Source organism: Corvus cornix, chromosome 3, assembly GCF_000738735.6.
Source record: "Corvus cornix cornix isolate S_Up_H32 chromosome 3, ASM73873v5, whole genome shotgun sequence".
Lineage (NCBI taxonomy): Eukaryota > Metazoa > Chordata > Aves > Passeriformes > Corvidae > Corvus > Corvus cornix.
The window spans coordinates 63,858,048-63,883,805 of record NC_047056.1 but is presented as its reverse complement, the minus strand read 5'-3'; the positions used below and the strand labels follow the sequence as shown (position 1 = coordinate 63,883,805).

The 25,758-nt window shown below is 39.0% G+C and overlaps 1 long non-coding RNA gene across 1 annotated transcript; it reads right to left on the bottom strand.

Moving 5' to 3' along the window:
- Positions 1 to 7,274: 7,274 nt before the first annotated feature.
- LOC109144702 lies at positions 7,275 to 24,883 on the bottom strand. Its single transcript, XR_005604364.1, has 5 exons — positions 24,801 to 24,883; positions 16,897 to 17,005; positions 16,505 to 16,795; positions 13,599 to 13,840; positions 7,275 to 12,195 (listed from the first exon to the last, which is right to left on the bottom strand). It is a non-coding gene; the product is annotated as an uncharacterized LOC109144702 (long non-coding RNA).
- Between the last annotated feature and the right edge of the window lie 875 nt (positions 24,884 to 25,758).

Below are 25,758 nucleotides of genomic sequence, written 5' to 3'. Positions count from 1 at the left end.
GAAAGCAGGAAAAGTTTCTGGAAATGAACTGCTGTGATCTATATTGTGGTGTGAGAGAAAGGACTGCATTAGAATCATAGAATCAGGTACATTGGAAAACACCTCTAAGATTATTGAGTCCAACCATTAACCCAGCATTGCTAAATCCACCACTAACTCAATAAGAAACAGGTAAATTCATAAGAAACATTGAGGTTATCTACATTCTAGAGATTGTTGCCTGTTTAATCACTTAGTTCTAAAATGTCATGAATGTTGTGTAGTGCATGTCCAGAAATTTCAACAAAACATTGTGTTTAACACTGTAGATTAGTGTACAACTGTGGAAAATGTAGCAGTCAGAAAGTTCACAAATAGAATCTTAAGCAGAATAAACTGCTTATCAGAGATAGAGGAAATGCAAATCTGGATGTTGGCATTCATTTCCATATTCTTTAAATAAAAGTGACACATGGGGAAACAGCAGAGATGTGTAGACATGACCTTAGTCTGACAGCCATTCCCCAAAGACAGCACCTCTTCCAAGAGCAGTGTTTAAATAGTGTTGAAGAGCACAGTTAGCCCTGGGCACACACCTGCTTCCTAGTGGGGAGCTTGAACTCTCAGCTGAAAGGGAAAAGGGTGGGTAGAGCCATCTCTAACTTCATTTTTACATCCCTTTTTTTTTGTTTTTTAAAAGGGCCTCTTGAACATAATTTTTGTTGCTGAAAACTGTACAACTCATTGTTCTATTTCAGGGTATTTGGTTTTTTTACATAGTGAATACAGTGAACAGTCTGTGGCATGTGCTAATGAAGTCCTTGGATAACTCAAACCCAAATAATTTTATAGCTGATGTTGAATTTACCTTTTGAAGTGTTTGTAACATCAGTGAAGGAGTCAGGCAATTAGTACTGATGTGATCTAGGAAGACCAGCAGCAAGCTGTGGTGCAGTGTCATACTGGAACACGACTAAATACAGGTAAGTTTACTTAGAGCCCTAACCTCAGGTTGAGGTGCTAAAATTGCCATGGTTCTAATGAACTGTTAGTTTGGGCTTGCAAATATTCCCTTTTGTCTTCATTGAAAATACAGTAGTGGCTGAAGCCTGGAAATAATTGCTGTCTACGGCAATGGTTAAGGCTATGAAGTGGCCTGAGGGCTCACAACACAAGAGAGGGTCACAGAAATGGGTAGAGAGGCTGTTAGAGCAGCTAAGCTGTCTTTTTTACTTCAGAGGACAGTACCTGAGGTCTGAGTGACAAATGTGAAGTAATCTGCCCTAACAAAGAGCCTGACCCAGGGCATTAAGAGTGAGACTGTAGGTCTCTATCAAGCTTTTGTTTCTGAGAGGTGACAAGCCTTCTGGACCATCTTGTAGTCCTGAAGGTATCTATGCCATCCTTTATAAAGCCGAAATGCAGTCAGGCCTCTCTGAGGGCTTGTTGTAGTAAGTTTCACAGAGTCCATAATTTTTTGGATGGAGGAAGGAATATATTAATGAGATTTAGAAAGGGAAAGGAAGGTCACAGTGGCTCACAAGGCATCTGTGCTACCACAGAGTGAAACTAGTATGAGTTCAAATAGAAGGAAGGAAGAAAAAAAGTGTGAAGGTTATTGAGACTGATAAGTTTATCTTGGCCTCATGTAATTTCCACTCAGGGTCAAGCCTTTTGTTGACTCAATGACAATCACACAATAACTGTGGGATGCGGTTGGGCTGGACTTTTCCTGAATTACCTAGGGTACTCTGTCACAGAAAAATTCACAGGGAACTTGAATCACCTTTGCTGTTACTGTGATCTAGCAACAGTATAATTCCACTTAATTAAAGGAAAACACATAGCAGTCTCACAGACATAATATGTATATATACCTCAGCCACACAGTTTGTCAAATACGCCGTTGTAAAGCAGAATACTCACCTGGTATGTAAAGTTCACTTCAAGCAAAAAGAAATATTCCCATCCAAAATTATTCTTGGAAAATAAACCCTGCCTTGCCAGCGGTAACGTCAAAGACCCAACGTCAACCAAATGACGTTCAGCGACACGAAATCTATTCCTTGATAGTAGCTTGATAGCTATGGATGTCACATATCTGGATTTCTGGTTCCCCACAACATCCCGCTCTCTAAATTGGAGAGATATATATTTGAAGGATGGACTGCTTGGTCGATGAGGAATTGGTGGATGAGGAATTGGTTGGACGGTTTGGACAGTTTCATCCAGAGTGTAGTGGTCAATGGTTCAATGTCCTGATGTTCAGCGGTGACAAGTGGTTTCCCTCAGGGGTCCATGTAGGGGTCACTACTGTTCAATATGTTCATCAATGATGTAGATGAAAGGACCAAGTTAACCCTCAGCAAGTTTTCAAATGAACCAAGATGAGTGGTGCAGCTGACATGCCTAAGGGGTGGAATGGCATCCAGAAGGACCTGGACCAGCTTGAACAGTGGATCCATGGGAACCTCATGAATTTCAACAAGGCCAAGTACAAGGTCCTGCAGGTGGGTCATGGCAACCCCTGGTATCAATGCAGACTGGGGGATGAAGTGATGGAGAACAAACCTGCCGAGAAGAACTTGCCACTACTGGCGGATTAAGAGCTGGTCATGAGGCAGCAATGAGCTCTTGCAGCCCAGAAGGGCAATCTTATCATGGACTGCATCAAAAGAAGCGTGTCCAAAAAGGCTGCGGATTCTCCCTCTCTACTTTTCTCTGGTGAGACCCCATCTGGAGTACTCAGTCTGACTCAGGTCCTGAAGAAAGGCCAGAGGAGGATTATCAGAGGGCTAAAATAACTCTGCTATGAAAACAGGCTGAAAGAGTTGGAATTGTTCAGCCTGGCGAAGGCTCCTGGGACAACTTATTGTGGCCTTTCAGTACTTAAAAGGGACTTATGAGAAAGATGGAGAAAAAAACATTGTACCAGGGCCTGTTATGATAGGATGGGGGGTAATGGTTTTAAACTAAGAGAAGGTAGATTTAGACTACATATAAGCAAGAAGTTTTTTACAGTGAGGGTGGTAAAATACTGGAAGTGGTTGCCCTGGGTCACTATCCCTGGAAACACTGAAGGTCAGGTTAGATGGGGCCCTGAGCAACCTGCTCTAGTTGAAGATGCTCCTAGATGGACTAGATGACCTTTAAAGGCCCCTTTCAACTCCAGCTATTCTATGTTTCTATGATAGTGTGCCAGCACTCCAACTATCCACTAAAACGAGGTTTTAGAAAACAAAGTTTTTATTTCTGTTCCTACAAAGTTATTACATACATACACTAAATCAAGAAAGATGCATCAAAATTCTGAGGCATGTGCCAGGTTATTGCATTGCTCCTTTGGGTTTCTCTTTGTTTGACATTACGCGTGTGTGTAAATAATTCTTCAGTGAGAAGGTCATATGTGTATTTCAGCTGGATGGGGAAAAAATTAAAAAGTGTGTAGAGTTAATTAGTTTTGGCAACAGCTTTTCCCAAAGCCCTATTCCACACAAATTCAGTATTCATTGCCTGTTTTTGAAAGTGCATGTAGGAAGGAAGATCTGTTTACTATTTGATTTCATTACTGACTTTACTTGAAGAACAAGAAAAGCAGGTTTTCAGCTAACTTGCTGTTCCTTTTTTATTGCATTAATTTAAGCTCTAGATTGAAGAATTTGTTTTCAGCTGTAGTTTTAGGGGCTATTAAATCTTTTTTTCCAAGCATTTAACTATTTTTATATATATGAGAACACTTTTTTCTCCAGTAGAGATAATCTTTGAGGCTTATAGCAACTTTTTTTGGTGTAGAGTTCTACCCTCTATGTATCATTTCACATGGTGGAAAGAATTTTTAAAGTATACATTTTACTTAGTAGCATACAATTATAGAACTTAGTTTAAACTAGTCCTTTTCTTTTAATAATGTGTTGTGCATGGTTGTGGCTACTGCTGTTTTGGCTTCAAGAACAATGGAGAGGTTGTGAGTGATCTATAATCCCAAATATGTTTGGAAAGGCTTAATTAGAGGTAACATTTAAACAGAAGGAATGTGTATTCCAAACTTCATGCAGTCTTAATACTACATGGCAAATCTAGATTTGCACACTCAGGCAAAATTCTGACCTTTATTTGTGAGATTTGTGTGACACACAGAGGTGTCAGTGTTGGGGCGGTCACGACACACACAGTGCCTTGGAAAAAGTGCAAAAAGCCATTTATTAAAACAAAGCAGCCTCTTTTATACACTTTTTGTATGTTGTCATTTGTGTTACAGATTCATTGGCTGCTAAACTACTACAGTATACTTACTGGCTACTATTAACTCAGACATATAGTCATTGGCTGCCTATGGCACAAGCGTTCAAGCATTCAGGAAAATAACAGGTGTTGCTGTTTTTCTCCTACTGTTTAACTTTTATGCTTCTGATTATACTGTATTCTCATGGATAAAAACTAACTGCTTTTCTTCTCACAGGCTTTTCTCACGAATAGCGGTTAACCATGTCCAAATTAAGGTCTGTGAAGCCTGCAGACCTGCTGTCGGCCTCAACACAGAGGCATTGACACCCCAGCATTCTTCCATAGGAAGGACTCAGGGATGGGACCAGACCATTTCCCTGACCATCACCATGAATGGAATGCTGCAGAAGGTGGCACAGGCCACTTCTCATGGCACCAGATTTCTTCTTACTAAAAGTGGGTGCAAGGCTGAGGTTAGGTTTGGGCTCCACAGTCTGAAGATAACTTACTTCTTAGAAAAAAAGAGCATGCTAGTTTTAATGATTTTTTTTTTTTTTTCCAGTGACCCAAAGTATGCTTGTGTAGGCAGCAGAGGTATCAGTCAACTCATTTTATTTTTCCCCACTAGGGAGGATTTCTCTCTCTTTATGTTCCAATTTTTCATTCCTGGTCATTCTCTTGAGTGCTGTTAAGTAACCACTGAGGACAACAGGAGTGCATTGTAGGTCAGAGGAAGAAATGAGAGGAATGAAGCCTTAATCTGTGATCCTCTTTGGAGGGAGCTGGAGACTGGACATTATTCTCCTTGAGGAGACTACATTGCAGGTGGGAGCCAGACAATGTACATACCTTGGCTGCAACCACAAGGAGACAAATGGAGGAGATAAGCTGTGCAGCTGCCAGGACCATTTGATACTGAGCTACGTTTGTGTCCCAGTTCAGTCTGTGCACTTCAAGCCATATAACATTCAGCCTCAAACGAGAAGGCCCTGGGTTTTCTCCATGTAGGAAGCATGTTATCCACTATGATACACACTGAACTCAATATACAGAGGGAACAAAGGGCAAATGTTTTGTTGATATTGTTTCCTTGTCTGCAAAGCCCACGGTCCAGAGCACTCAACGGTCTGACACATCCAAAAGGTGATGACCAATTGTTAACAATCCTGTGAGCAACTTCTCCCGGCAGTTCTCAGATAAAGCAGTGCTGTGACGACGGAAAGGCACAGGATGTTACGGGATCCGTCAATGGCTTCTGGGATGTGGGAAGCAGAGAGCACTCTGTTTTCGGAGGATGCATGGCTGTAAACAGGAAGCTTTGCAGGGCACAGCTGAGTCCTTGGGCTCTGTGCAGGACGGGGAGAAATCTGCTGAAACATGTAGTGATAGCCAGCATGGAGCTGTCAAAGCATAGACAGCATGTTCGGATTTCCTGAAAGTACATCATCCAGCCTTGTCACAGATAGCTCATGAGGCCAGCTTAGGCATTGTTGTGTTTTCAAACCACCGAAAAAGAGCTGAGCTCTGAAATCTAGGGCATTTTGGAAGCACTCTAAAGGTAAACACATGCTCCCTTAAGACTTTCCACTTTGGAAAGCACCTAAGTTAACAGTGAGTTGTTAAACCAGTATTATGCAGAACTACTGCCAAAATTTCATTGAATTAATTTATTACTAGTTCAGTTAATTACAGTCCAAATCATTTCAGCCAGCCCCCAACATAAAAGGTTTGACCAGCTGCAGGAAAACTGCACAGGGAAGGGGAAGGAATGGGGTCCCTACAGTGCTTGAGCAGACCTCCTCTGAAACACCCAGCAGTCAAAGAATTCAAATAAAAATCACTTGTCAGAAGAACCTCATATTTTGGCTCTGCAGGGAAAAAGAGCCAGGGCACTTGCACAGCACAGATTTAACCTTCTGAGCCCTGCCTCTCCCTCTTCCTCAAAAATCATGTTGCAAAATCCATTCCCCAAATTATTTTAGTTTTGCTGGCACTAAGATGTATGAATTTAATAGGCTGACAAAGGATCATGGGAAAAGATAAGTGCTCCAGCACGTCCACTATTGTGTTTTGTGGTTTGGGCAGTCACTGTTGCCAAATGTCCGCTAAAGAAAGCAGCGCATCTGACAACAATGTTATGCCACAGCATTAATGAGCAGAGAAAAACACATCAGTTTTGGAGTTTACATTTTAATCATTACCCCAAAGACAATCCCCTAGGACTAAGATAGGAGAATCCAGAAAGGTACCGCAAGGTTATGTCGTATAATTTGAGTGCATTCACCACAATGCCTTGCATTTTTGCCCTCTAAGGCAAGTAGCTAAAACTTAAGGGTCTGAGAAGACCTTCATCCTGAGCTGGCCACTTCTTACCAAATCTTCAGTAACAAAGGCTGGGCCGGGGAAGGCACTCCTGCAGGTTAGAGCTGAGTAAGTAGAAAAGCTCAGTCCTCTCACCTGCAGCTCTGCCATTACTGTTACCATGGAGCCTCCAGAGGAAACCTGGCAGAAGCTGGCACCCAGAATCTCTCCCCACTACTCAAACTTCATAGGCTTTGTTGTCCTTCAGTAAGACCTTGAAGAAATAACTCAGCCTGTGTTATAAATAAAAAGAATATATTACTTGGGCATGGAAATAACAACTAAATTGTAAAGTAATTTTTTCTATAGGAGGTAGTTATCCACTATGATTTATATACTTTTCACAGTAGATTTTGAATTGGGAAATAGTAGGCAGAGAGGGGAGCAGCAGACAGCCTAGGAATGGGAATAATGATTAATAATTCCCAGCTCGCTCTAACAGAAACTGAGAAACATATTGTCTTTTTCAGGCAAGAAGTATTTTGCAAAAATAAAGTGTTTCTTCATGAGTAGTTTTTTTGGCCAGATCTGCCTCCTAAAAATTGCCATACCTCTTGAAACTCAGGGGTATTCCTTAAAACTTTTTAAAAGTGTAACCCTCAAAAGGCAAACAACAAATGGGGACAGGGGCATGAGATGAATCCTGGAACACCAGGAACTGCATGAAGTGCTTATTAACTCATGATCCTTTCTTCAGTCTTAAGCAAATATGCAGGCACCTACATGCTATTTTGGTATTTTCTGAACAACAGCTCTTAGCTGGTTTAGGCCCTACCGGTATGTCATTACTTACAGATGGAAGAAGAAAGGAGGTTTTTGTCTACTGAAGGAGCCTATAAATCTCCTCTCTCTCCATGACTTCAAACACCTGGCTCCGCTTACTATCCCGACAACCAGCCCAATGCTGTCTCTAGCTCATTCTCTCCTACACTATAAAACTTTCCTACTTTATCTCTCACCTGTCTCTCATAACTACTCCTTAATAGGTACCAGCTTGAGGACAGTTGAGGCTGACTCTTCCTATCACAGATATTAACTCCTTCCTTCCTTGCTTGACTTGACATTAGCAGTCTGTGGATTTGGGTATGTTGTCCTTTGATGAGACCTAAAACAAGGTGAAGAACTGGGAAGAGTCTTATGACCCCACAAACAAGGTGTTACCATCCTCCTTCTTTCCACTTCAGACCAGAGTAGCGAACAGAGGAGTGGATTCAAAGGCATGAAACCTCTATTCTGTTCTCTGTTCTGCCACTGAACGGTATGCAACACTGTCATTATGGAAATGGAAAGATTTGATCAAAGAGAACATTTATAAATTAAACACTATTTTAACACAAATTAAATAAAACTCAATAAACCAGTGGTATGGGAACAATAAAATATCCTGAATAAATATATGTTCATGATCCACAACAGTGACAAAAAACCATTACCAACAGGAGAAAACAAACAAACACAACAAAAACCAAACCCAGAACACTAAGATAGGATGAAAAAGCATGATTTGGGCTACAAAATTACAAGGGAATTTTTTTCAAGTAATTGTAGCAGTCACATGCTGTATTCCTCACACCCAGCTTCCATTTCCTTGTAAATTGAGAGACAAATTAATTTTTAGTTGTGAAGTGCAACTGACATATCCAGGACATAAGTGATTTCAGTTACACCTGTACTGACCTTTGTCAGATCCAACTGAATCCATCCATGGCATCCTTTTCTTGCTATGTTTCACCCTGTTTTGTGTTTATGACGTTACAGTTAATTTTTATTCTATGAAATCAAAATGCTTCTCTCACTCTGCTATCTTTGTGTTTAATGAGGGTGAACCACAAGAGATCTAGGAGACAAATATTCTTATAGAATATTTAAATTGTTGTATATTTAACAATTTCCAAAATAAATTACAAGAAAAAACACTTTCTAATACTAAAACAAATAAACAATAACTTGATTTAAAAACCTGGCAAATCACAAATGAGCTACAGTGAGCATTTTCTCAATGTGAGTGAAGTACAAAAAGTAGACACTCGCTGAGGGTGAGCCTTTCTGCAAACATGCAGAAGGAAGAGGTGCAATGGGACTGCCACAGACCCCAACAGCTGCCAGCCCATAAGCTGGTTCATGTGGATAATGTGGTGCTTTCCTCTCCACACCTGACTCATTTCCTCCAAATGTGAAGAGGGCTATAGAATTATAGTGTCCTTGAACCCTGATATTAAAAGTCACTGGTCTGATGGCTTGTGAAGTTTTTTTGGCTTTGGCTTAGTGGCATAAACCACCAAAAAGGTGTCTTGAATGACCACTTTCTTTTCCAGTGTGAGTCTGTCATCATGGCAATTAGACAAGGCTCATGCCTGGAACCTGCTTAACATAGAAAGTATCAGACTGCTAGCAAGCCACTGGCTAGGATGGACACTTGTTTGGAGTGTATTTCATCTTTCTTCTGAAGGTGATCACATATATTGTCCCTCTCAGGAAAATCATGAAACTCTAATAGTTTTCCCCTGGGTTTTGGGGGAAGAGCGTGGGAGATGTGTGGTGAGGCAAAGATGATTTTTAGCCCCTTTTATTATTATTTTTTTATTGTATTTTGCAACAACTTGTGGAAATTCAGTGGTTGGATATTAAAAAAAAAAAATACAGGTTCCTCTTACATGCTGTTTGCTAGGACAGGAAACATACCCATGCCAAAAAAAAATGGAGAGTTTTAAGGGAGGAGAAAAAAGAATTCTAAACTCAGAAACAGTTTAGTTCAAACATATAACCTGATACAGGGGTGGGTGTGTGTGTGTGTGTGTGTGTGTGTGTGTGTGTATGTGTATGTGTGTATACCTACACAGGTCTGGGTTTGTAATTTATGTCTTTCTGTGTATTTAACCACCATCCTTAGCTAGAATTTCACGTGGTGACCTTGATGGAGAATATTTGTGTGACTGAGTCTTTTAAGATGCTTTTCTTTTTTTTTTTGCTTTGGGCTGGAGTTTTTCAGTTTCAGCTTTGTGTAGTACCTTGCATAAGCTCTTGTGTTCTGTCTGATTGTGTTAAGAGACAGAAAGTCAAGGTTCCCCTAGCTGTATGCCAGACCTACATCTATTGTTTGCTGTCATGTGCTGTGCTCCAGGTATCCAGGTATCTCATGTAGCAATGAAGATGGAGAAATGGAGGAATTTACACTATCCTGGCCCGCTGTCTTGCAAAGTTGTATATTTCAAGTCACACATTACCTTAGAAGTGACTAAAGAAGAAGTCTAGTGTTTTCCATTAAAGCATGAGGTTAGAACTATGGCTGGTCTTTAGGGTTAATTGATTCCATAGAAGGCACAGAGCCTCCTCACAGATCAGAGACCAAATGGCACAACATGAAAAAAAATTACATAATGCATCTTAAATCATAATTCATTCTGAAAAGACAATTGCTATTTAACAAAACCATTTGCTTTTGTGTGTGGTTAAAGGAAGCTGGATTTATATGTTCCTGTACAATCTTTATTAATGAGTCCCAGATATTTCAACCAAAAAAAGCCCAGTTTTCCAAAGAGAGGTAAAATATAGGGAGAACTTTGTGACGTTTGGTGTAACTAGTTGTAGCAGCTACCCACCTAAACTACAATGCCTAGTATGTAAACATGCAAACAAGGTTAACTATGTAGTAAATTTTCTTTATACTTGGGTGCAACACAACTATGTTGGACTCAATGATCCTTATGGGTCCCTTACAGCTTGAGATATTCTATCATGTTGTATATTTTGCATTCCATTCCAAAGCTGTTCATTGTTTTATATGTTTACTATGTCCTTAATAAAGGGGACCCAGAAGCCATTATCAATTTTAGAGGAGTGGGGGGACAAAATTAACTTTTTCTTTTGTATGTTTTATATTTTCACTTAAAAGCAAATCTTCAAAATGGAATTGTATGACTCATAATTTACTGTATATTTAAATGTAAACAAAAACGTAGAAGCAGATCATTTCTCAATTCATAGTTAAAAACTCAAGTGATGGGTTTTCCTAGATGCTTTTCACAGAAGCTGGGGAAAACCATCACACTTGAACCAGCAAGGAATGGGTGAAGAGGGCATCACTCTGCAGACAGCTTTTGTAGTAACTCATGCTTTTCTCTGCTGCTTACAGTTAAAGGAGGTGAGTATGTGAGTAGTTGTGAAGTACCTGTTCCACTGTATCCTAAAATGGAACCAGCTGTAGGATTTTGCTGTTGTACAGACATAAAATCTCTGCTGTTTTGAGGTATTTTCATACATGTACACAAAAAATTTTATCCTTGAAAGCATGAAGTTTAAAAGATACATTTGTTTTTCTTAAAAAAATACATAAATAGCCTTACTCTTTAGAATAAGAGATATAATGAGGAGTATTAGAACAACGGCTTATAGCACCATGAATATTAGTCTGTTTTCTTTGTAGAATAAAAGAATTTGGACTTTTACCTAGTTTCAAAAGCATAAATAACATTCATGATCTATTAAGGTAATTCATCAGTATATACTCGTATGACCAAGTATAATGAAAAAGATGAAAACAAATATTTTTTTTAAATGACAACTTTATAAAGTACAGTTTGAAAAGGAAATCACCTAGTTGACACACTAAAACTAAAATCAATATTTTATAGCATCTGATCTTATATACTCTATGTTACTACTGAGAATTAAGGGAACAAGAAAAACCATCATCCAAAGTAAGGGAGCCAGGCAAGCAAAACCTGAAGGAAGGCACAAGCTCCTTGACCACCACTGAACTGGTAACATGTAATAAGTGTGTTATTATGAAATACTGAACAAGTCCCAGACCCAACAAAACTCTACCTTTTAATTTTTTGTGTGTGACTGTCTCCTGCCAACAAGGGACAAGCTATATTAACCACTCACTCTGTTTACATATTATGAAAACATATGGCTCTCCATGCTTCTGTTCATTTCTTATCCATTTATTTGAGAAGCTGCTTCTTTCCTTGATTCCCTGCCACAGTGATGGGACAAAGTGAATGATCTTGTTGCCTTTTGCCATGGTAGAGCTGTTCCTGTTCATTTGTGCCTTTTGAGGAGTGAGTTCCAGGGTCACAGGCTGTCCTTTGGGAAGCTTTTTTTCCTGCACTCACAATATTTACTTGAAGATGACAAGTCCTTCCTTCCAACAGGATGTAAGTGATGTGGGAGTCACACAGTATGAAGTGCACTTGGTAATTGAAGCCAGTCCTGCTTGGGGCTTTGAAAGGAAGCACGAAGCCTTGCGTTCAACTGAGTTGTCAATGGGGCACCAGTGAAGAGAAAAAAGACAGACTCACATGTTGTCTGTGGTCTGTGTCACTGGGTAGATGGGCTGCTGTGATTTGAAACAGCTGTAAATGTGATCTGAATGCTGCAGAATTCTGACTGCAGTTTCAGTCTCTGTCTGGCTTTTCTCTGCAGTCTTACATCAAGGCAAGACGTTGTGAAGCAGGAAAGGAATCCATGGACAATAATGAATGCAAGAACAGGGGCCCAAATCTCAGCTGACAGCTCTTAACATATATCATGAGATATCTTGTCACCTGTTTTCAGACTTCTATGCAGGCAGTCTATAAAAATTTACACAGAGAAAATAGTTCTTCTTCTTCTAATGAAGATTCTTTTCTGAAAAAAAATGGTGCTGCTTTTAGTGCCACATGTACGTATGCAGTGTATCATCCACATTATGTTTGTTGTTTGTTATTGCCTTGCTGAAAGCACTAACTACTCAGAGTAATTCAGCATTAATATAAAATTTATTAATATAATATAATATAATGTATATTTTTATACATTATATATTATATATTTATATTTATACATCTATATTATATTATATTATATTATTATTATATATATTATTATATTTATAAAATTATTACAATTTTATTATTATAAAATTATTACAAGTATATTATATTATATCTTTTTATATATTATATTATATTATATTATATTAATAATATATATATATAATTATATTTATAAAACTATTACTATCTTATGCTTCTGAGAAGACACTAAATAGATGGGAGACAGGTTATACCTTTTCTTCACTCTGACTGGTCTTGACTCCTCCACTGAGATGGGCCCTATGGACTTGCTCTCAGGGCTTGAACTGACAACTCATTGAAGTCACTGTCCTCCATAAACATATCACAGTCTATGGACACTTTCAGAAAAACACACTGGTGTGAAAATGTGTCCAGTAGAACTGTCATTCACAGAAGGATTTTTACAGACTTGGAGTACTTGATGAATTATAGATAGTCCTGTAGACCATTTAGTTGTTATAGTTAAGCCTGAAATGAAGAGCTTTCCTGGATCAGGTGCTGCTTAGGTAAAGATGAGAAATCAGCAAAACTAATGCTGGCTCTGTGACATCTCTGTTTAAAGTGTGCCATAATGCTGAGTAGTGGTTCTGACAGCAGAGGCAGATGGATTTGAAAATGTCAGGGTTTCCAGCCTGCTTCCACCTTCCACTCCTTGACTCACTTTACCCTTTATAGTGTGTGTGAAACCCTCCACACCTACACTGCAGATCCAGGAGGCCCCAGGATAGTCACCAAAAGTGAGTGATCCATATTTCCCAACCCTGGCTAGTGACGTGATCTAGGTCTTAATGCTTACAATAAAGGCATTCATACAAACCCATCTGAAGTGATGATAAAAATGAAAGCTACATCTGCAGAGCAAATGTGTGGAGCTTTTCAGAAAGTATGCTTATTTCTATGTCAATAAAGTCTCAGAGAAACTTACAGAAAGGCAAGAAAAAAACAAAATACTCTTCCTACAAGCATCTTTGTTGTAATAATTAATCTTGATCAAATGTGTATTTGCCATTTTTCTCTGTTTTCTCTCCTATCTTTCATAGTGAGGAGATCAGCTGTGACTTAGGTACATCTTCAGTTATTTCTTTTCTCTCAGATTGTATTTGTTTTAGTCAAATGGAAACCCACACTCTATCTGGTTTGCAGAGGCAGCTGCTCCCTTGTGATTGATAGCATTTGACTTTCATGTTTGCATACCTGTGGCTGATGTCTCCTGTCCTGCGCGACATTAAAGGGAGGCAGCATTGACTGGCATCTTAATTCATGGCTCATATTCTCTGTGCTTGGCTGGGCCAGGAGGGTTGCACTTGCTGAGTTTTCTTCCTGTTGCCGTGTGTGTGCGGAACGACCTTGGTCACTCGCATCCTCCCACACAGGGAAGGTTACCTGATGTTGGAGGAATTCCTCTGCTTTCATCTTCTGATGTCCATGAGATAAGGCTGGGAGCAAGACAGTTTATTGTTTTTGCTGAGCCTTTAATGATGCGGAACACTTTTCATGGGGATGGGCTAGTATAGGGGTGAAGACCTCAGGTCTGTTCAAAGATTCAGGTCGCATGACAAGAACTGAGCTTGTCAAGGCTTGTACGTATCAGGCTGTGCTGTGATATAAAGTGAATTGAGCATTACTTGTGCACTCAGATATTGAGAACAGATTTCCAGGAAATGTCAGGATCATCTTTTTATTTACATTTTGGTAATGCCTCAGGCACCAGCTATGACTTAAGCTTCATCCCAGAGATGATGTAAATATGCAAAGAGTGTGTACTATGGAAAACCCTAGAGCACCACAAAAAAGGTATGAAAGAAGGAAAATCCTTCTCCTATGATGACAAGCTATTTTAGGAACATAGGATTGGAAAGGACCAACTCAGTCACTAAGCTGAGTGCCCCACAGCCATGGGCAACAAGATGTCTAGGTGTTCACAGACAGCATCTACTTCAGGCACATGAATTGTGTGCCTAAATGCCTTTATTGTGAGACCCAAGATTGAGCAAAGAGATTTAGAATAATCTTGTCTAACACTTCAGGAAAATGTTTCTTCAGGCAAGAAAAATTTCTACCTAGTGCCCTGTCTACTGAATGAAGGTCCTGCAACTGCATGGGGGCAAACCCAGATATCAAACAGGCTTGGTGGAGAATGGATTGACATCAGCCCTGTAGAGAAGGAATTGGGGGTATTGCTTGATGGGAAGCTCAACCCGAGCTGGCAATGTGTACTGGCAGTCCAGAAAGCCAACAGTATCCTAGGCTACATCCAAATCTGCATGGCCAGCCAGTTGAGGGGATTCTTCTCTCCTACTCTGCTTTGTGAGACCCCACCTGGAGTACTGAATCCAGCTCTGAGGCCTCTAGCATAAAAAGGACATGGATCTGTTGGAGTGGGTCCAGAGAAGGGCCACAGAGATGATCAGATGACTGGAGCACCTGTCCTGTGAAGACAGGTTGACAGAGTTGGGGTAGATCAGCCTGGAAAAGGGAATGTTCCAGGAAGACCTTGTAGCAGCCTTCGAGTATATAAAGGGGGCTTACAAGAGAGCTGGACAGGGACTTTTACAAAGCCCTGTAGTGGTAGGACAAGGGTTAATGGATTTAAACTGAAAGAGGATAGATTTAGGTTAGATATGAGAGAGAAATTCTTTCTTATAAAGGATGGTGAGGCACTGGAACAGGTTGCCCAGAGAAGCTGTGGACACCCCATGCCCAGAAGCATTCAAGGTCAGTATAGATGGAGTGCTGAGCAGCCTGGTCTACTCATGGCAGGGGGGTTGGAAAAAAGATGATCTTTAAGGTCCCTTCCAACCCAAACCATTATGTGAGCCTAATACTATGAATGGATCAGGAGCACCTCTCTCTATTCTAGGCTGACTACCTGTATGGCTACTTCCACTCAAAAGGATGGCAGGGATGGGAGGTGGTAAATGGAAAACACCTTCAGCACCTTGCTTCTCTGGTCTCTGCCTGCTCCTCAGCTCTAGGAGGTTTGACTCTCCAGTATGAGATACCAAGAGAGTGACAATACTAAAATTCTATGAGATTTTCTGTATGAAAACACTGTTCATATCTCCAAGGCAAGCCAGAACAAATTGCAATTAGAAAAGCAGTATTTCTAGTCCCTGTGCTTGCAGATAGGGAAGAGACTTTCTGCTCTGTAGATTGCATTTGATTTTTCCAGCAGTGATATGGTGCGGAATACATAAATAGTCTTGATGGAAAACTGTAGCTGAGACAGATAAACTGAAGACAGATAAATTTCAGATTGTGAAGGCCAAATCCTTATAAATCCTGCTTAACTATGGCATTGAAGCATGTACTCAACTCAGTCTGGAGAGGAAATTTCAAATCTAAGCACTTCCTACTGGCTTTTTGAAACATCCCACTTCCAGGCCATGACTGCTGAGTATCCCAGTGAAGAATGCCTTCCAGTAAGAGATGTTTCATACAACCGCCTGTAAAAGTGAGGTAGCTGATCATAATTAGTACTACTTCTGAAGCTGGGAGATCGCCTCATAGGTTCTACTATACTGTTACAGCATCCTAACCCCCTCTGTTAAAAGTTTCCCTCTGCAACTAAATGACTAAAAAAGTTCTATAGGAGAAACCTGAAATTTTGTGACAAGATACCAGCTGATTACTTTAAGCACAGTATCAGTTTTCCTTGAAAAAAAATTCCAAAGTCTCGATCAAATTCAGACCCAATTCATTATTACTTCTACAGAAGCTATTTGAGTGTAGCATTTAAAAACACAGTTTAAAAAAGTTATGCTTCCCTACAAAAGATCTAAAATATATATGTGATATGCAATTGATAGTGCATTCACAACCAAAGGGACTTGGATGGCATTGTTAGTTTTTTATAGTCTTGGAGTATAAAACTAGGAAATCAGTGGTCTGTACATAAATATATAATCTTCCTGTTTTCTCTGTTCCTAGAGTCTCAGGGTTTCAGTTGCACAACACCAGGTTTTGGCTAGGAAATCAATGAGGTTTGCCTAGTTGTAAGTGGAAAGATTTTGGCCTAGATTTTGTGTTTTGTGTAATCTGAGATTTTTGGTTGAAATCTTCAGGATGCAAAAACCATGTGGGAAAGCAAGACTCTTTACCTTTGGTAATATCTTCACATCTGGCCCAGACCACCACTGATTAAAGATCTTTTACGTCTTCTGCTAGAGGTTGCAATTTTTGAGAGAAATATAGATAGAATCTGCTCAATTCCAGCTCTCAAAGATGCATCTCACTGGTGATCCACCTGAAGGCTGACCACTGCAAAAGCCAGAACTGTTCTCTCTGCCAAGAGTGTGGGATTCTTCAGGGTTACTGTCAGAAAAATGTTCATTTGTCCTCTTGGTGCTCTTACTGGACTTCTGAGACAAATATCTCTGGTTTCCAAGATTCTGTTCATAAACATAAACTTTGCTTTACATTTTGTAAAAATAGAGAAAAAAAAATACCATATTCCAAGAAACTACAAAGATAAACAAAGAGAGCATGTTACCAGAAGAAAAAACATAGCATCTCCACATGAATATTGGTCTTGGCATTGCAATGCAGTATCACTGATCTTGTTAAAATATCTAAAATTACTGCTTCATCAGTATTATTACCTGCAGGGGAGGAGAGAAAGAGAAGAAGTTCATGGCATAGTTCAGAAAAACAAACTGTCAGAAAAATTGTAATGGATAAGGGTAGAATTTTTAAAACTGGGATTTTCTGATCCATTTTATCCCTTTGAAGTCAGAAATTAAGTTCAAGCAGGTCACGTCATCTGCCTTAGCACACAATGATAAAAAACTGAGGCATTTGCATATTGTGATTTATCCCATCAGTCCTAAACATGATTTATTTTTGGGAAAGGCTTGCTTCTACCTCTTGAGTCTAGGCGGCTAAGGCAGCCTGGATGGCCCATTTTTAATTAGATTAAGTATGAGAAGATGAATTTTACCCTGGATGATTCTGGAGAGTTCACATTTCTTCATACCAGTGGCATTTAGCAATCAAACTAACTTGATGAAGTAGGTTCAGTTGTACAATAAGCAGTTTAGCACAGAGAAATGCACAGTCATTCATTTAAGTGTATACCTTATTTATAAGAGGGATTATGACCAGAAAAGCAGTGATGTTGATATGGATTTCATGTTCTTGGTAGCTAACATATTAGACATGAATTCCTACAAGACAAAAACATTTAGGGACTAAACATCAGTTTTAAATGTATATACAAATTAATGCCTTGAAAGAGTAGCAGATGATATTATCTCTTTATAGAATATTACTGAGACCATTACTGCTATCTCTTTCTAGCTCTGTTACCTTTCCTTCAGAAAGGGTAAACAAAACTAAGAAAAGAAGCTAGCAATGCTTACATTACTGAGTAACAAATAGCATGCTGTAAGACTCAAGGGTTTTACTTTGAGTTGATCCAGAATATGATTAAAAGATTACTTCCTCACCTTCACTGAGAAACAAGGAGGAAAATTAAACAGTGCGGGAAGGTCAAAATGAAACTCTGTAACAGCAAAATATTTTTGCCGGTTAATTGACCACTGCTTCTTTTGAGCTAGTTTATTTGAGATTTGGAAGATTTCCAATGACTGGTTTTCCTTAAGAGAGGGCTGATAGCGTAACAGAGATGTTAGAAAAGACGCAGATCATATCCCTTTACAGAAGTGTGGAGGTTGTTTTCCAGTCTAGCGCTGGTATGCATTCATTTCTCCAGAAAAATAAGACTAATCTAAAAATCTTTGGTAATTAAAGGCTTACTTCAGACTTGAACTGTATAAAGTTTTCTCACTTCTCTGTGCTGATCTCTCAAATCCCAGTGGAAATGTCCTCACTGTAGATTTTTTACTATTTCTGAAATGCGCTGTTGTGCCACTGCATTGAGAAATACTCTTGCTCAGCTGTGCAGAAAACAGATGCCAAACAGCACTGCTCCCACCCCCACTCTGCCCCATCCTCTAGACTTCTGTCATGAAAAGTGCACATCTGGAGGAAGCTTCCTTTCCCAAGGAGTAGAGCACCTTGTTTTAACATCAAAAAACAAATAATTGTGTGCATGTATGTATATATATATATATATAGATACACACATGAATGTGTGCATGAACTTACAGGTATCAGTGGCTCCTCGTAGCAAAGAGTACACAATAAACATTACTTTCAAACTTTGCATATTCTTCAATTAACTAAGGTAATGGCACTGTGAGACAGATATATTTTCATCATTGTAATCTATCCACATTGTCTTGGAGTAAATATTTAAAAGCAGAGAAAGGGACAAGCATAACTCCCCTTCTTAGGGCCCTTTCTCAGCCAACTTTTCTGAGATGCTTTTCAACAAGATACAGCTATCTTTGTTTGTAAAACTATGCCAGCATTGGCCGTTTAAACTCATTTATCTACCATACAATCATATTTAGGACAGTGTTTCTTAATAAAGAAACTATTATATAAATAATGCTAAATAAAACACAAATCAGCACATACCTTTGAACTAAGTAAAGGAGTAGTAAGGAGAAGACACTTAAAGAATCCTAATTCACTTGCAAGAGAAGAGGAAAAAGCATGAAGAACAAAAGAAAAAGAGGAGATTGCTGTAATTTTTTTTTAAGGGTCTGATTTAATTCCCATGCATATCAGTCAGATTCTTTTTTATGAGTTTGAGATATGGACCACAGATAAAACTTCCAGAAAGATTGTACTGTGTGTTTCTTCCTGCACGGTAACAAGTTCCTTTCCGACTTATATCCTAAATTAACCTCACCAAAAAAATAGCCCAGCATGACATCTGCAAAGGTCAGGGACAGAAATCCCCTCTATTGGGAAGGCTTGCAAGGTTGCCTGCATGTGGTGGACATCCTGAGCAGGCACAAGGGCAATGAACTTGTTGCTCAGCTTCCCATGTGTTCCATCAGCTATTGTTCTAAACACAATTAGCTGATTTCTCCAATAAAACAAGTAGAACATGCTGAGTGATTGGAGAGATGCAAAAGGTGAAAAGTGTATTTTCTTACTTTTTTTCCTGCTAATAATTTCAGAAGCAAGATGCTTTTTAAAATTCTTTTCTTTTATCTGACCAAAGGAAAGTGGCAGCTTTTTTTTTTTTCCCTCTCCACAACAACTATTATGCTTGCTAGATGTCTGTTCCTTTATTATCAGCCAAGCACAGATAAGGCAAACGTGTAACATCCATGGTGCTACTGGCATTTGCTGGGACTAAATGTTTATTTGAAGGACAATGCAGAGTTCCTTGTACTGGTCTGAGTATCCATGCTGAATTAAAATCCTAAGCACTTACAAATGAGGAGATTAATTTGCTCTACAATTATTTGGTACTTCAGGACAATAGCAACAACATCATTTGTGTAGTTAAATGTTGGCATAACATTTAGAAAATGACTTCTCAGCCAAATTATCCAACTCTGAAAAACCAGTAGAAATTCTTTGCTGCCAAAGGTTTGTCACTGACAAAAATGTAGTCTTTGGCTTCTAAAAAGTCTTTCTGCTAAAAACCTGAGAGTGTACAGGTATTCTTGGTAAGGAAAGCACAAAATGAGGAAGGTAAAATTTATTTGAATTTAATAAGAAGCTACCAGAACCTATGCTGTCAGAAACTTGTTTGCGAGGTCTTAGAAAACTTGAGAACTTAAACACAGTTACTGTTATGATTTTTACTGCTTCCTGTTTAAGGGCAAGACAAGAAGTGGAAATTGCTCAAAAATAGCTTCTTGGAAGTTGCTTCCATACCAGACTGAGTGTGTTTTTGCTATATTTCCAGTTCCATTTTCTGTATCAACAAATTCTCATAAATAGTACTTGAATAGCATGTTGCTGATTAGAACCACATCAAACTTGTAAACCTTGGATCCACTCGCAAATGTAATTTTAGTGTTTGAACCTCAAAGTGTAACTGACAAGTTAAAAGCAACAGATGAGTACAAGTCCTTGGAGGTATCAGGGTGGAAGAGAAAGTTTTTTCAACACAAGGAATGCTTGCTCACTTAGCCCTAGCCTGAAACATACATGGTGATTTGTATTTTCTGAGTGCTCAACTGGTTGCTAAAAAATGTTTTCTCCTGAATAATAGCATTTTATTTCCAAAGATTTATGTTTTAAAATATTTGCTTTTCAATTATAAAACTGTGTAATATGGTCCTAATTAATAGACATATAAAAGTGAGTGATGAGATTTATGTAAATCACCAGCAATATCTGGGAAGATAATGTGGGGGAAGATATATGCAGAGATGAAGGAAATCAATTGTCCTTTATGGCCTTTTTATGTTCACAATTATCAGAGAGGCAGTATGGTTCATGCAATTAATCTAAATCTCATTGCACCACTGTGGATCAAACAGGACTGACTCAAAGACCTGTCCATCCCATAGTACTATTTTCTCCATAGGCATAAAATTCCCATTTTCTATTTTTAAAGCATTTTCCTCTGTTCATCTCTTCAGGACAGTGAGGCAAACTTAGTTCAAAGTAAATGGTAAAAGAAATAGAAGTAGAGAGAAACACAACACCAACATGGTTCTAGTGACTGCTGTATGTATACTGTGACAACCAATGTTACCCACACACCAGCCTTGTCCTGGAGCTTCCTTCCAGTGAAGATGCAGAATATTTTAATGGACCTGACCAAGACCATTGTTATCACATTTTCCTCTGTCCTCAAATGCTCTTCTTTCCTTCTCTTTGCCAAGTCTGGCAGATGTCTTAATATTCAATCATCTTGTTTTCTTTTCTTCAGAGAGCCCGATGTGAGAAGGGGGAGAACCCCAACAAAACCTAAATGTCTGAAGTGAAATCTTTTGGCAGGCTGACTTTATTCAGCATTTGTTTGTTCAGTTCTGATGATCAACCGGGCATAATAATCACTAGGGTGACTTTGGAGGATTAAAGTCTTAAGGCCTAGTGGATTAGTATGTTCAAACCTACATCTTTCAGCTGTCAGATAGAAGAAGGGCTGCTTCAGGAGTAGAAATTTTTTGTAAGTGCTTGCATGCAGAGACCCCAATTTGTCAAAGAATTGAGCAGCTCCCAAGAATTAACGAATTTATCTTTCGGGCTGCCTGGAGAAGTGGAGAAGGATTATCTCCAGTTTATAGTTGTGGAAGTAAAGCACAGACGGATTAAATTACTTGTTTCAGGTCACATACAGGGCACTCGGGCTGCAGGGGTACTTGCTGATTTGGAGCAGAAACAAAAGTAAGTGGTCCTATGAATTTCTTCACTAAGAAAATGGTCCCATGAGCTTCTTCACTTCCCCACCTTTTACAAGGTGGGGAAAACACCTTCCTTGTGCCTTTGCCTCCTGAAAGTTTTGGGAAGGTTTTGGTGAACTCCAGAGCCCCTGGTCTCTCCATCAAGGACTTTCAGTAATGGTGCTGATATTAGCCATTAAAAACAGGCTTAGTGTCCTGGATGTAAAGAAGTGCATCTTGGCTGAAAGAGGTGAACTGGGCAATTCACCAGAAGGTTTTGATTACTGCCTCAGCCCACAGGTTTTCTTCAGTTGGATCTGTTAAGGGAAGGAATGCTAAGTAATTGGTATAGACCAAAGCCTCTAGGGAAATTAAATTGGAGGAGTTAATCTCAGGTATTTTGTATGTGATACAGGAATCACAGCACTTGGTTTTAGTGCTGGAGTAAGGGAGGTGTGCTGAAGTGCTGATATGTCTTTTGTTCTTCCAACTGTTCATATTATCGTTGTCAGTCAAAATTATATCTTTCCCACTTTTAAAATAGTTGACAAGAACTGGTGATCATTCTGAAAACTCTGGAGAGCAGGCATCTTTTTTCCATGCTATCATTTCCTTGTTGTTTTTGGAGGTTGTTGAGATTACTTCAAAATATTTGGAAGATTTGGAATCTTCTTCTAGAAAAGAAGCATGGGAGGTATACCAAATATACATGCTGCAGATAGTTACAAATATATTCTTTCAAATCTAAAATCTGCAAGGGTTTTCAGGGCATCCTTTAAAAAGATATATTCAAAGTGAGATAAACGAGATAATACATATTATGAAAATAAAATAGAAAAGAAAAAAGAAGGAAATCCTGAGTCTGGATATTTACAACCTTTTATCACCAGAGACTCCTGTGCCGATGAACACATACAGCCCTGTTGACATTGTAAAACTTCCTTTCCTATCTTTCTGTGAGACTGCCAAAAAGGAAACAAAATCATCTGGATTATCTGGAAGTCAAGGGCCTTAGCATTTCTCTCTGTATTATTGAGTTAAAGCTTGAGAACACACTGATAACACTCTGCTAATGCTGCCCTTTTTCAAGGATGTCCTAGTAACATCAGTAGAAGTCACAAATATTTCACTTCAGTTCCTAAAAGTGATGCAAACATAGATAAGAACACTCATCATCATTTGAATTTGGGAAAGGAGTCCTACGTCTATCTTCCCACTTCTTCATTTCTTTTCCTTTCTTCTAACTTCACCTAGCCTCACAAGCATGAAGTCCTGTATCTGGATGTGCAGTTTTCCTCCTAAAACAAACTCAGACCTGTTTTTTTCTGACTACCACAATAGTAGAGTGAAGCAAAAAGCCATGATTATTCCCCATAGTGTGATGGTTGTCTAATCTTTAGGAACATCACTAGTCTGTATACGAGTTGTGTAAAACAAGTTGTCTCACATCAGGTAAGATACACTCAGAGAAAAGTATAATCTTAGGAAGGTAATATATTGACCCTGTCTTCTGATATGGTAATCACAGGAAAAGTGAAAACCACATGTTCTGAACCATCCACACTTGTCTGGGTCAGAAAACTTTTATGGTTGCTGAGATTGCTTTTGAGGCTTCCTTTAAGAAATCAGAGCTTTACTGTATGTACTGCAATGTAGCAGGGTTGAATCATTTTTCCTTCACATGTGCAGGTAAAAGGTACTTAAAAATGTGGAAGGAGGTGAGCAATGGAAAAATTTCTTGCAACTATGTGCTCTGCATGGGTTAAAGACGTTCCCAGTAATACAGTACTGGATTGCTTTTAAGGATTTGCCTTTGCTTTGGGTAACCTACCTCTCTGCCTTTTACATGAAGCTGTTTTTGGAAGGTGTTTGTAAAGTTTTATACAGATGCTGGAGAGACAATGGAGCCATGCAGCTCTTCACTTACCCAGGCTCCCTACTTTTGGCCTCACAGATACCCTCAAAGCCAAAATTCACTGCATGCATGCAGACAGTTGTCCTGTATGGGCAGTCTGGATCCTACCCCTTGGAGCACATGGCACTTGTTGCATTTAAACACACCACACTGCACTGGCAGTCTTTAGTCTGTCTGCAAAGTGGTGCAGTAGGAATGGAGGAAGGTAACAGAGCCCCTCTCTCCACCCTCCATCAGATTTTGCCCAGAAGTAGCTACAATTTTATCCCACAAATTGCTGATGTCTTTGATCAATGCTAGTGAACAGAGTGTATCTCTCAAAAACTGCTTAACAGCAAGTGCATCAGAGTTTCATTTTTTATCTCAATATAAATCTACAAGCATGGAAGATAAAATAGGAAGAAAAAAAGATTCCTCCTCCACCATGATATTCATTCATCACAAAGATGACATCAGGAGAGTATTCTGGTATATATTATATATTATTTTGTGGTGCAGAGATCATTTTTCAAATTGAAAAGAAATCCACATAGTCATTTATTCACACTTTGATATAACTTTTGGGTCTGACTGAAAATCACCTGAGCTTCTTTATGCACTTAGGAATGATTCCAATACAAATGTAAAGGGATTTTGCTTCACTTTGGTGTTGTTTCTTTTTCAAAAGGCTTTGCAATATCATGGGGTTTTTTTCCATTAAGAGTGAAAGCAATTTACCTCCGAATGTGCCCCCTTGGCAATACTGTACTTTTGCCAGTACTAAGATTATGTGAGCATGTCTGCAGCTTACTGGTGTGCTTTCCAGACAAGCAGAAATAAGTTTGTAAGAAAGAGAAGTGGCTGAAACTGTTGTTTCCTCTTTGTTGTTTCAAAGGCGCCTGTTGCTCTAAATAATTATATGTATGTATTATGTATAGAAAAGTGTCCTCTCTCTCTCCAGATTATAGGTATCCAATTTTTCATTGGAAATCACAGATGTGATGATGTGGCCTCAACCTATTCCAATGGTATTGTAGGATCTGCAGAGTAAATGCAACTGTCAAATGAATTACAAAGCGCTGAATTTTAAATGAAATATATTGCCACGGTGATTCCACAGTGAGCTGCACCCTATATCACTTAAGCATAAATTTTAATTCATGAGCTTTTATCAGACTCTGGCTATGAGTCAGTGCCGTATTGACAAATCTTTCTGTCAATCCACTGAAATTACGTCAGTACACATAAATCAGAACTTTTTTTATTTATATTAGGAAGCAAAAATATTTTAGTACTCACCGGAGGACTTTGGAAATATATATTTATATTACTATATTTTGGACTATAACCTCTTGTATCCTGAAAGGTTAGGACCAATGTCTGTGGATCAAAAAAAAATAAACAGGTAAATCTTTGTGCAGAGATTTCATGGACTGTAAATGTGGAGGGCTGTGGGTCAGTTATATATGCTTGTTTTCTTCCTCTTTTGTTTTTCTGCTAATCTTGCCTGTCCCACTTCTGTAATTAGTTTTTCGGCAAAAGAGAACAGTGTGTGGCAATGTAATGATGTAGTTACAGTAAGAAGGATGAGAACAATTCCTTTTTAAAAGCACCTAAAAGTAAATATAAACATTAAAGAGTTCAGACCCTCTAGAGCCCTTTTCAATAGTTTAACAGCCTCCTTGAGAGAAAGGTTTCAGATTGGATCTCAGACCCAAGCTTTTCAGGTTGGACAGGAGTCTGCAGATGAAGTTTCAGCCTGAGCATGCTTCTAGGATGGTGAATTATCGAATTAATTTCATCACTTCTGTCTCTCCTCATTTTTCACCAACTACAGATATCCATGCACCATGAGGAATCCCAGTTGGGTGTAAACAGAATTGACTAGCATAATTTCTTGTGCTATGTAATTAAACAAACACTGTAATTGTCTGGAATTAATGAAAGTAAGAGGAAATAGCAGGTAGAGTCATAGGTTTTCACTGCTGCTGAGGTAAAATGTTAAAGAATGCTAAATAGCCACAAAGGACTGAAGGGAAAATTTTGAGAGATGGATTCTGCTTCTGTCAAATTATCTGAGACTTCATGTATTGGGTAGAGATTAGGGGAAAAGAAACTCAGTAGGGTAACATCCGACTGACTACTACAGTGCAATACATGTTAACAGATCATATATCTATATGTATATACATACTACACAACATTTTGTTCCAGTCTGTGTTAGATCTAACTGTGACTAAACTGTCACAAGGAACCA